General features: G+C 47.9%; 1 protein-coding gene across 22 annotated transcripts in view; it reads left to right on the top strand.

Annotated features, from left to right (window-relative positions):
- The window catches only part of PLAGL1 (PLAG1 like zinc finger 1), a 58756-nt gene that overhangs the window by 39720 nt on the left and 7425 nt on the right, over positions 1-11611 (top strand). The window lies entirely within an intron of this gene.

The raw sequence follows: 11611 nt of genomic DNA, 5'->3' as shown, positions 1-11611 counted from the left end.
AAGCTACTGCTGAAGTCCACTGTCCGTGCGGACATCTCAGCTGGGGGGGTGGCCAGGTGCAGGTGGAAAGAGCGCAGCTTAGCTCGAAACACCTGGGTTTGGCCTCCGGTCACTATCGTGGTCATCAGTAATGATGATAATGGAAGTGAACACTTCGGGGCCACTCACTATGCACCAGATGCTTTGCTTAGTACAGTTCATTATTCTCAGTATCGTATTCCTCAGTGCCTGTGAGTAGAGAACGTAAGTCTCTGGGCCTCAGTTTCCTCATCTGTCAGAGGGAGGTGAAAATGCTTGCCTGCCTCTCTCAAAGGGCTGGCAGATGGAAATTAGGAGACAAAATAGTATGAGAGGGCTTTTATGAGTTAAAGGAAATATATTATTGTTTTACTAAATACTACTTTGAATCTCTTTCAAATATAATGTTCTTACTAAATTATATTTGGATGTATTGGCTGAGAGATTGAAGTTCATCCCAATCTGCTTGTGTGTCTGCTAGCAACCGAGAAAGGCACTATTAGCAGTTCTGATTAGGTGAAGCAGGGGTGGTCTTGCCATTGTATCTTCCGTTTACCACGTGAGTGGCATTAGAAGCCTGGGCATGATAACTAGTAAGATCCTGAACTGCGTCTGCCCAGTAGTTGGTGGTGAGTCCCTGGGCTGAAGACAGGTAGGGGGTGGCTAGCACACTAGGCAGTAGACACAGGAGCGGAGTGGGACAAGCCCAGGCAGGAGGGCCAGTACAGTCGCTAGGTGAGCAGGAAAGGAAGCTCGGCTTGAGACATCGCTATAGGCTACTGGGAAGGAGCAGCAAGCATGCGGCAGCGGGAAATTGGGGCTTATTGTGAGCAAGGTGCCCGGCCTCTGGGGCGACTGGAGCACAGACCAGCACATTGAAGCCGCCTGTGGATGGGCTGTGGTATGGACCACACATGTGGATTGTGAGGACAGCTACTTAGAGAGTGTGCATTCCTCCCCATTGAACTGGGTATAATTGCAATGGTTTGTTAAACAAACAAAGGACCCAAAGCTGTGAATGGGGGAGAGAAAAGACTTAAGGTGAAAAGGAGAGGCGGCCCTGCTTGCTAATGTTCCACTCCTTTTAAGCTTTCTCCCCCATTTCCTTGACATTCCTTTCTCCCTTTCAGAGAAGCCAGTGCAGGGGCTTGAAAAAGTTGCCTTGTCTCTCTCATGTCATTTCCTTTTGAGATGGAAACCTGATGAAATGTTTATCATCTTCAAAAGAAAAAAAATGGAACCCTGGGGTCATCCTAAATGATAAATATTTATATTTATCTCCTGAGTATAAATCTTTGTATATTTCAAATTAAGTATTTCTGGATGAACGATTTGCTTTGCATCATTTAAACTTGCGGAGGTGACATGGGAAGGCAGAGAGAAAATTTGCACGGAAGCGTCCTGTAGTACAGTGTCTCATAAATAAGGCACACGGTCTCTGAGCTGGGCTTCTGCAGGAGGGGACTGGGCCTGGGACCCAGGCAGCAATTCCGCTTTCCTTTCTTAACTGGACACAGTCTCTAGTAAAGTGAGTTCTGGATGCTCATCCATTGCAAACGCTTGAAAAACAATAGTGCTGAGTTGTCCTTTAAAACTGCCAATTACATTTGTGTCCATTTGGGTAATCAGATTTGGTCTCAGGCTCATCTTGTGTCAAAAAGACCATTTAGTGTTTCAGAGCAGTACTTTTAAGTCCGCCATGCCCTGGGGTAATGAAGCTATCCATGGGGGACGGATAAGTGATTACTTGGAACTGCTTTCTTGTGTAAAGCAATCTGTTGATGAAATGTCCTAACTTTCACTGCTTCCCAGTTCCCCATAGGATAGCCCCAGATCCTCTCCTGGTGTGTGGGACCCTTTGTGCTCAGGGCGTGGCCCCCTCTCCAGGCCCCCTGTACTCACACCTGCATCCCAACCAGGAACCCCTGTCCCTGCTGCCCTCTGCTGCTTCCTGCCTCTGCTTTTCTGTGTTCTTCCGTCTGCAGAAAAGACCCTGCCTTCCTGTGGTCCACCTGGTACGCTCCTAGACTCAGCCCAGGGACTCATCGTCAAAACTTAGAAAGTCCAGATATTCAAAGAGGAAAAACAAAGAAAAGTTATCTCTGACTCCACGCCCCCCCCCACCCACCCAGAGATACTTTGTTGACTGCATTGTTATCTGTACTTGAAACCTTTTTCTGTTTATTTAGAGATGTTGTTGTTTTAGAATTACACAGTCCCCCCAAGTCTTGAGCATCCTTTCCAGATCTCTCATAATTTTTTAGTTTCCGTCGAGAGATGTTTGACTCATGAATCTGGCTTCCTGTCCCCAGTGTGACTAGTCTGCTTTTCTTGTTTCTTTTCTCAGTTGAGCCTTTACCCTCACACACTTCCTGGGAAGGACCCAGGCTTTTCTTTTCCCTGGAATGGTAACCGTATTAGGACAATGGGCCCTGCCGCTAATTAGGTAGTTTTGGTTCCTCCGTGCCCTACTCTTAAAGTCCCAGGAAAAGAGATCAGGGCTGTCAGCTATAGAAGCCTACCCTAAAAAGGGCCTAAAGGATTTGTTGGGAGGGAGGAGGGGGATCTATTTTCAGCTGTCACAAAGGAGTAGTCCCCATCACTGACTTTAATGACTAGAAAATCTTCTCTTAATACCAAAGGCTCTTGTCTGGATTTCAGGACGGCTCTCTGCCCCTCACCCCCACTGTGCTACCTAGAGTTCATTAATAGTCTCCTTACAGCAAGGTCCGCTCCATTTCCGCAGCAGAACCAATCCTGGACCTCACACATGCCTCTCTGGGTGCACATACCTCTTTTGCTTGTTTGTAGACACTTGATATTCCTTCCTAAATGTTTATATTTAAAAATACAGTGCATGTGATAGGGAGAGGAGGCCTGCGGAAGATTTAAGAATCTGTGAAGATGCCTCCTGCCCTCCTCTCTGCTGGGTGGGGATTCATGTGGACCCACCCGCCCTGTAGTGCTTTGGCCCTGTCTGGGGACTGCCCGGCGGTGCAGAGCCCCTGCTCCCACCAAATGCGGGCAAGGGAAGGGACCTGGGTGCTCTTTAAGAGAAAGCACCCTCGTGGGGACAGATCCTGGCTCAGGCATCCTTTCCCTTTGGGAGTGTAGCTTCTCTCAGTCTTCTGTGAATCAGTGAGGCTCGCATCCCTGGGCCTCTGTCTTTTCCATTGCTTCTTCGTGCTTCCCCACCCGCCCCCCCCCCAGTCCCGGCTGAGATAGCTCTGTGGGCATCCTCTACCTGCTTCTACCTCTTCTCCCCCACCTTCCTCCCCTCTCCTCCGTGTAGACTGGAGTGGCTAGCCTCAACTATGAAAAAGGTTAGGTCTTATCTTCAGTTCACTGAATGTACTATAGCAAAGACAGGCTCCCACCTGTAAAGAGCCTACCTTCTTTTAATCAAGTGGGCGATCGAGCAGGGATTTTGAGCTATTAGGGTCTCGTTTTATACAGTCACCAGTTAGAATTATTTTGTGACATCTTACCACTTTTTTTAGTGCAAACTTAATTCTCATTTTGCTTATTTTTATCACCATGGACTTGTCACTACACTGTCGTCCCCAAGAGGAACTGGGGGAATTTAGAGACAGGAGACTTCTTCTGTCCTTGGTGCCCCTGAGAATGGCATGTCCCCGCAAGCCTGCTGCCGCCCTGTTCCACAGTGCAGAATAGATATCCCAAGGGAAGCTCCTACTAGCTGCAGCCTGCTGCCTGCCATGAAAAAAAACAAATTCCCCCCCACCCCACCCCAGGACAAGCCACTTTACCACACCACTCTGGGTTGATCATGTGAGCTTCCCAACAGGATTGGAGGCCACCCATGGAGAGCTCAGTAATTTGTAAAGTCACTTATAGAAAAGCAAGAATCACAATGGCATCTACTTCCCTGAAGCCAAAGAGCCTAAGCATCGTCTGCTCTGTTTGGCGTGAAGAGCGCCTCAGCCCCGCTTTCACGCTGGGGGTCCCCTTGCTGAACACCCTTTAGCACCGTTAAACTCGGCATATCCCAGACAGAACTCGGAACTCCAGTACTTCACTCCATTTGTCTTTGGGTACTCGTCCTTCCTTTCCCTGTCTGCCACCCCTGTCGCCTCTTTCCTCTAACCTAGCCTAAGTTCCAATCTAACTACTCTTGTTAACTGGCATTTCAGCCTGCCCACTCTTCCTTTTCAGGCAACTGTTGTCTCTCCTGAAAAAGGGCAGAAGCTGAAAGGGTCTCACCACCCCTGGTCCCACCTCTCTCCAGTGTATCTTACACATCCCCGCCGTACTTATCGATCAGAAGTATAATTGGACAAATCTGTTGCTTATATTGGGTTCCTGCTGCCTGGCTCCCCGGTGCTCAGACTTGGGGTCGTCCTTGCCCCTTGTGATCTGGCTCCTCTCAGTCTTGTGTGGTTCTCCGAGACGTCGATTTCTGTGCTCACACCTTTCCCACTGCTTCTCATTCCCTTGACCCAGTGTGCTGTTGGCATTCTCTGCCCCGTTCTACCTCTTCTCCCGCCACCTGCCTCGTTCCACCTCCACGCAAACTCTGAATTGGTGGCTAGCCTCGATTACATAGGTTAGTCATCTACTAAATGATTACAGCAGAAAAGCCCGCCTTCTCCCAGTGGGATGGAGCCTCTCATCACGGACCCTTTGTGACTGGTGTTTGCCTCTCTCCCCAGCCTGCCTGCCCACAGTATCCCCATATTTGAGTCCTATTCCAGTTCTGCCGAACTACAGACGGTCAAGTGCCCTGTGTTGATTTACTCCCCTGGCCTGAAATAAGCCACTTCTCCCATAGACGCCAGAGGAACTTGCAGGCTCAGCGTTAACTTTGGCTTCTCCTTGAAACCTCTGTGTCTCAAGCAAGAGGTGGTCACCTCTGACACAACTAACCATATTCCTTACCCATCCTAAGAGTTAATCATTATTTTTGCCTTTTTCATGCATATATCTTTATAGAGCAATTTAATTGAACCCTATCTGTAAGTTCCTAAGGAAGAACATCTTTGAAGATACACTTCCTGTCCGTGACTCCAGTCTTAGGAATGGCCTCTTTCCCTTAGTTGGTTTTGCCTGACTTTCTATTTTTGCCTATCTGGTTGGTTTAAAGATTGAATTTTATTGCAGCGTGTTTGTCTGGGAGGTGGTGGGGGTATTGAGAAATAACACACAGAATGTCAGATGTAGTAAGTGGATGACAAAAGGGAAGAAAGCAGGGAAAGGGGGTGTGAGGAGTGCCAGGGGCGGGAGTGGGGTTGGTCTGGGACTGAATGGGCTAATGAGGATTGGAGTTCTGCCAGCCAAGTACAATGTAGGGGGAAGGCCACAGGCTAGAAAGTACAAGGGCTGTGATTTTAATGATGGACCAAGAAATCTGTCTCTCTCTAGGATGTTAATGATAGTTGTTTTTGAAGTTTTGTTCTCCATAGAGTCTTTTTTATTTTCTCCTTTATCCTAGTTGCTTTTTTGTATTTGTTCTGTGTCAGTTTTTCTTCTGAGTTCTGGTGATCCCCGGCTGCCTACTGATTTATGAGAGTAGAGCCAGGAAAAAGCTGATTTAAGCTTTGTGTACTCAGACAGGGCGTGTCAACAAGGGCTGTGACACAGGGTCATGCAGGTAGACCCTGAGGACTGTCACTGGTCCTGGGTGTCAGCTCTTTTCTCTCGGGCTAATAGGCTTCCCCAGAAAAGACCCTGCTGTCCCCTGCCTTGGAGGGCACAGCCCTGGCAGCCAAATGGGGGAAGCATGCAAACCTCCACCTGACCCACCCTGCGTCCGCATAGTGCCGCACCCTGGGCCTCCCCTGGGAGCGAGTCTGAGGGCGGACTGCTTCCCCACCAGACTGTCGGCCCCTCTGTGTTCATGCCTGCTCCTGCCCCCGCTTCCAGAGGTACCCGGTGCCCAGATTTCTGCGACTTTCGATGGGCTCTCCAGGGTCAATCCAGTTGCTGCATAGCTTTTCACTGCCTACTTAGAATCCAGCCTTCTTGGGACTGCTAAATCAGAGTGTTGCTCCATTACCTGCTCTCCAGCGCCCAGAATTGTGTTGCAGGAATTATGTCCATTCCTGTTACCTCAGGCTGTGTTTTCGAAAAATCTCACTGATACTGTTTTAAGAGATTCAGGAGAGGCTGGAGCTACATACTTTTATTCAATTTGCCAACTTGAACTCACAGATATTACTCACACTGTTTGTAAATAGAAAGCACTCTGTGCTTTCTCAGTTCTCTAAGTTCAGTGCCTGTATTTGATGTTCCAAAGCTGTAGTGTAATCAGTGAGACAACCTCCTCGGTAATTTTCTCTCTGAATATTAGATAAATAATTCCCTTTGGTTTTCTTATTTCCAGCCTTATTTTCTGAGAAAATAAGAGTGCAGTCACTGGGTTAGTTAACAAAATGAGATCTTTCACGGTCACAGTTAAAAGAGTTAGTAGGCAGCAAACCTGCCCGTTCAGCAGGCTGTGGGGGGAGCACAGGTCTCGAGGTGTGGGGCAGGCTCCCCAGAGCAAAACAGAGGAGCAGGCTCAGTCAGTGATTCCCACCAGCGAGCACAGATGACAGCAGGTTGTTTCGACCATGTGCGTGGGTAGTGTCTACCAGGCTGTTGAATGAATGTTTCAGGAGGGAACACAGAAGAACCTTTTGTGGAGGCACCAAATGCATTTTTCTCTTTCCAGTTCAGCCATGGTTCCCAGTGGTCCCCTCTCATCTCCACCACAACTGCTGGGGTCTCACTGGGACTGTTACCATCACTTCCTTAGGGGTCTCCCAGTCTCACCCCCTTACCACATGGGAAAGGAGCTCTTTGCTCTGCCTGAGTTTGCCGAGGAGACAAAGAGTAGCAGAGCATGCCAGGATAGGGCAGAGCGTGAACCCTGAAGTGTGAGAGAATTTCACACTAAAGAAATAGCAGGCGGATTCATCTGAGGCCTTGGTTGCCTTCGGGCCTCTGTGGGACAGAGGTCTGCAGCCAGCTGGGCACCTTCTACCAGCTGATGTGTCAGCTCAGGTGCTAGTGGATTTTAACGATCACGTTTGGTTCTCTATTGAAAGATACTGACAGATGCACCCCTATGATTTTGAGGGAAGCCTGCCCTCTAATCAAAAGGTAGGCCTGTGTTACATGATAAGATCCGCTAAATTATCATCTCTACCCATATTTGAAATGACATTTGTACAAGTTGTTTACTGCTTGAGTTTAAGAGGAACGTTATTATAGAAACTTTTTTAAAAAGTTGTTAAAATGCAGCGATTGAGGCTCCAAATATGCGGCCCGGGGATCAGGCAGCAGGATCAATGACTTTGTAAAGAGTCTGACTGAATTGATGGCGTCAAGAGGAATGGTCTCTTTTCTCATCTAAGTCAGAGTTTCTTGTTTTTGTGAGTGTAAGGAGAAACAGAAGCTTATTAGAGGCCCTTTTTAAATTGGCCTTAACACATTTGTATAAAACAATCCCAGGTTTGGGGAGTACGAAAGAAAGAAACGTATGGAGTAGAACTTTCTTATCTGCAAGGAATGGTGATGAAAGGAATCAAAAAAAAAAAGAAAAAAAGAAAAAAACTTAGAGTATCCAAGTTGGAAGACTGAAAATGGCAATCCAGCGTCCTCTCAGAAATGGGTCTTGCATTGTGTCACTGGGGACAATGGAAATAGAAGCCAGAAGTCATAGTTTATTTTGAGGTTATTGTAAAACATTTGTCCCCCTCAGATGATTGGGTTACGCAGCGCTGGGGACGCCCTGCAACTCCAGTTGTGCTCTGACCTCTCCCTCCGCCACCGTATACCCTCAGCCCTCCGGGAACGTGGTCCTTCCTGGCTGTTGCCATATATATATGTTCTTATTCCAATCTGATCCTCTCTCATCCCTAAAATAATCAGCACGAACAGAATGAAGCAGATGGCACAGCCTTCTTTGGCATCCTGGCAGATCTGTATCACTCACTTGGTATTTTTAGAATCAAGGGGATTGAAAATTATGTCCCGAAATGTTTTGGGGGAAGACTTACTATCTTCCTAGGGTGACAGGTGTGGAAATATTACCGTGTTTGAGACTTGAGTGCCATCTGAGTGTCAAGTCACAGAACAGACTGATTATCATCAGGACCGTGGCTTTTGTCAGTTCTCTGTCGGGATTGTTGGTGGTTTGCCAGATAATAGAAAGTTAATCACGAGTCTGTTTGAAGGATGTGGCCACAAAGCGCATCGGGTTTCAACCAGAGATTGGAATCAGCAGCAGCCAGCCAGCGCTGGTCAAGTACGTGGTGATGGGAGATGCTGTATTATCCTCATGGTTTATTTTTAAAAAGTGCCTGAGCTTTGATCCTTGGCCGCAGTGAATTTATAGTCTGTTGGGAAAGATTATTTTTGCAGAAGTTTGTGATTGTATCATGAAAACCATGCAAGTATTTATTTGTATTTGAACGTCCATATTAATGAAATACAGAGTTACAATGAAGGGAATAACTATTTGTGAATTTGAATTCTTCATTAAAAAAGGCTTCCTGAAGAATTTAAAGAATGTTTACTATCTTAAACTCAATTCAGTTCAACCTCTGAGGACCGACTTTGGACTTAGCGGTGGGGTAGGTGCATTTAACACAAAGATCTCAAACTCAGAAAGATGAAGTCTTGGTAAAGGACATTTATGAAATAAGTTAAATTAGTCTTAAAATGTTTAACTGACTTAACTTTCTGTTGCTGTTTTGGGATAAAGAGTTGGAGGAAATGTGCCTCACATTTAAATAAAACATGGCCGTGTCTGAACCTCCCGTCTCCGAAGGCCCACGAGCAGCGTAGGTAACAGTCTCCGACTGGCGGACTCCTGACTCTAGGGCAGTGGCTGGAGATAGGATCTGGGAAAACTTCATCAATGCTCGAGGGAAGGCGCTTTTTAAAAAAATTGCGTTTCATTTTTCTTTTATATTCTTGATATACTGGTAAGCCGTCAGTCAAAGCTGATCTCTTTTGAGAAACAGAAGAATTAAGGCTGGTTTTCCCTTGCACCCCCAAGTGCCCTTCCTGCGCATGTGAGCACGTGTGTTACCCAGACTGCCGGCTGGGCAGCGAGGGATGAGTTATACGTAGGGAGGGGACATGTCTTTTTTTCATTGTGTCGTAGCTGAGCAGTTAGAACCAGGCGTCAGCTGATGGTTTCTACCTTTAATGCCAGTGTTCATAAATCTCATGTGCTAGTGCGGTGTATCTCTAGATTGCGGCGTGCTTGCAGATCTGTCTTGTTTTACTTGGTTGTCCCCCGCAGCCTGTTCATACCGCTAACTGTGGGTAAGCTGGAGTTTGGACTGGGGCATCTTTCCGCTGTACTCTAGAACAGGTGACGGGGTCCACACAGATTCCTCCCTGGCTTCAGGGGGACCCCTGAGGGTGAGTCAGCACACAGTGTGTCCAGAGGCAAGCGGAGCCTTCCTTCGTCTTTCCTGACACTGAGACCAGGTGCCTGCCTGTGCTGTCGGCCGTCAGCCACACATGGCAACTTCCATGAACTCAAAGCTTCAGTTTCTCGGTGTCACATTTTGAGTGTTGCATAGTCTTCATATGTATGACATTTTCATCATCACAGAAAGTCACTCTTTTGAGTGCTTGGTGCCACTCTGGGTTCAGCTATGAAGACAATGAGGAAAAGGTGAATGTTGCACTTCATGTTGTATGTCCATTTTAATCTTGTCTGACCACCTTGGGAAGAACACAGAGCAGTTTTGAGTGAATGGGATGAGTGTATTTAAAGGTGATGACCGGCTCCGCGCCTTTTATAGCTGGGCTGGTCTTAGCCAGACTTGGGCTGGAGGAGTAGGTCACGTCATGAGACCTGGCAGCAGAAACTCGGCCACACAGGCGATTCCTGGAAGGAATTATTCTGTGGCCAGGGTTGTTGGGGACGCCTCAGAGCGGGGCCTCAGGCAGGAACTGGGTCCCTCTGAGGGAGTAAGGTGGTGAGGAGAGGCATTTGGACGGAGCCAGGACAGGGGTTCAGTTCAAGTCATCACACTTAGTCTCAGAGGGACAAGGTATGTGAGAGCTGCCCTCAGAATGAAGGTTCAGTGCCAAGATGCTGGCTGAGAAGGCGCGTCCCTGGCTGTGGATCAGCGCCGAAGCTTCGGGCCAGAGCGTATGTGTCAGTCCTGAAGGTTCCAAGCAGGTGGGGCGGGGCGGCGAGGGGTGTCTGCCCGGTGCGGCTCCTGTGAACTCTGACCAGACACACTGAGCGTCCGAGTGAGCGGATGAGCAGCACAGAAGTTTGCTGCAGTTTTGCCCACTAGAAAAGGAGCCTATTTTGCCTGTGTACTTGTGCTGCGGGCTGGTATAGCTGAAGATGCTTGACCTAGTGTAATACAGTTTCATACAGCTAGACTCCAGCTTTCTGATCTGAAAGTAGCTGAAAAGTTAAATGAAGACGAACTTTTCATACTGAGCAATGCTAAAGATTTGGCAGTAAACGAATGCAGGGAACAGACTCCTTCAAAGACCTGCTGTGATCGGTCAGTTGGCCGTGACTGTGCTGCTTACTTGACAAAGCACAGAAGGGCCTGGCCTCTGCGCAGAACTGCCCCACAGTGTTGAATGTAAGTGTATAGTACTCTAACTGGCACTTGGAAAGTTCGCATCAACCCATCTGAGAATCACGCTCTCTGGAATGGCACAGGACTCTTGGTAGCCAGAATTGTACCGTGTTGTTCCTGACGCTGACTCAGGCTCTTAAAGCTCCTCAGATGATGGTCCTTTGGTAGAAAAAGAAGCGCCTTGTTTTTGGTGACTTTGCTTGGGTTGGAAGGGTGGTATTAATCTGGGTCTGAGGCAGTTGAGGTCGAAGAGTCGGCAGGCCCACCCATGTCCTAGAAGGGGCCTACCAACGAGTGTCTTGGCTGTCCAGGGTGGGACTGGGGCATGAGGAAATGCCCCCACAAACCAAAGGGGAAGAGATGAGTAAAAACAGTTCACTGGAGGATGGTGCCTGCACATTTCAAGTGCAGCCCGAGCCTTCCCTTACACCATCGGTTTTGTTTCCCTGGGAATGCTCTGCTTCCCCTCCAGAGGCACATCAGTGAGTTCAGCTAGCTTTATTCACATCATTTCGCTTACATCTCTGAGCTGAGTTCTTCTTCACGGTACCCTTATAAGCAAATGAACTTAGACGTACACAAATTATTTCATCCCACCCCCTAGAAGTTTAAACAGGTGTGATAGGCAGCATGTGTTCTGCCGACAGTGGGTCAAGAGGAATGGCCAGCCCATGGTTTGAATAAGCAGGAATGAGTTTTGTTTCTGTACCAGGAAAACACTTGAACGCCAGTATTTTAAATTGGTCAGCTGAGCCTCACACTGACCTGAGATCGTGGTTTGAAGTAGATTATACTGAGTCTATGGAAATAGCCGTCTCTGTCACAAAGGAAAGTGTGCTTCATCCACCATCGAAACCCTGTGTGCTTGACTCCTCGCCACTCAGGGAAAGCAGACAGGTGGCTTTCTGCGCAGAAGGATCTCTTAACGCACACGGGGAGGATGGAGAACTGTGCGGCATTAGAGCCATGTAAAGGAACACGTTGATGCTGGGTAGCTGATTCTGAACTGGTGGGGGAGGAAA

This window comes from Phyllostomus discolor, chromosome 4, assembly GCF_004126475.2.
Source record: "Phyllostomus discolor isolate MPI-MPIP mPhyDis1 chromosome 4, mPhyDis1.pri.v3, whole genome shotgun sequence".
Lineage (NCBI taxonomy): Eukaryota > Metazoa > Chordata > Mammalia > Chiroptera > Phyllostomidae > Phyllostomus > Phyllostomus discolor.
This window is presented reverse-complemented; position numbering and strand designations above follow the sequence as displayed.